The following is a 223-nucleotide window of genomic DNA, read 5'->3' as shown; positions in this document are numbered from 1 at the left end:
AAATTACCGTTATATGGGATGTAGGCGTGGTTATTGTCCGATTTTAAAAATTTTCGGCTGTTTGGTATGCTANATATGCACATGTGACCATAAGTGGGCGTGGCTACGCCCATTTTTCAAAAAAATTAAATATTCTTATTTTTCGTCTAACAATTATTGTAAATATCAATTTTGAGTGAATTATCTTCAGTAGTTACTAAAATATCGCAGTTTTCGTATTTCT

The 223-nt window shown here is 31.5% G+C and overlaps 1 long non-coding RNA gene across 1 annotated transcript in view; it reads left to right on the top strand.

Annotated features, from left to right (window-relative positions):
* LOC108376385 (uncharacterized) overlaps positions 1-223 on the top strand; it is an 8,935-nt gene that overhangs the window by 8,104 nt on the left and 608 nt on the right. The window lies entirely within an intron of this gene.

This window comes from Rhagoletis zephyria, unplaced genomic scaffold (genome assembly GCF_001687245.7).
Source record: "Rhagoletis zephyria isolate East Lansing unplaced genomic scaffold, Rhagoletis_zephyria_1.1 Rzeph_scaffold_10343, whole genome shotgun sequence".
Classification (NCBI taxonomy): Eukaryota; Metazoa; Arthropoda; class Insecta; order Diptera; family Tephritidae; genus Rhagoletis; species Rhagoletis zephyria.
The sequence above is the reverse complement of the archived record's forward strand: the minus strand, read 5'-3'. Positions and strand labels throughout refer to the sequence as shown.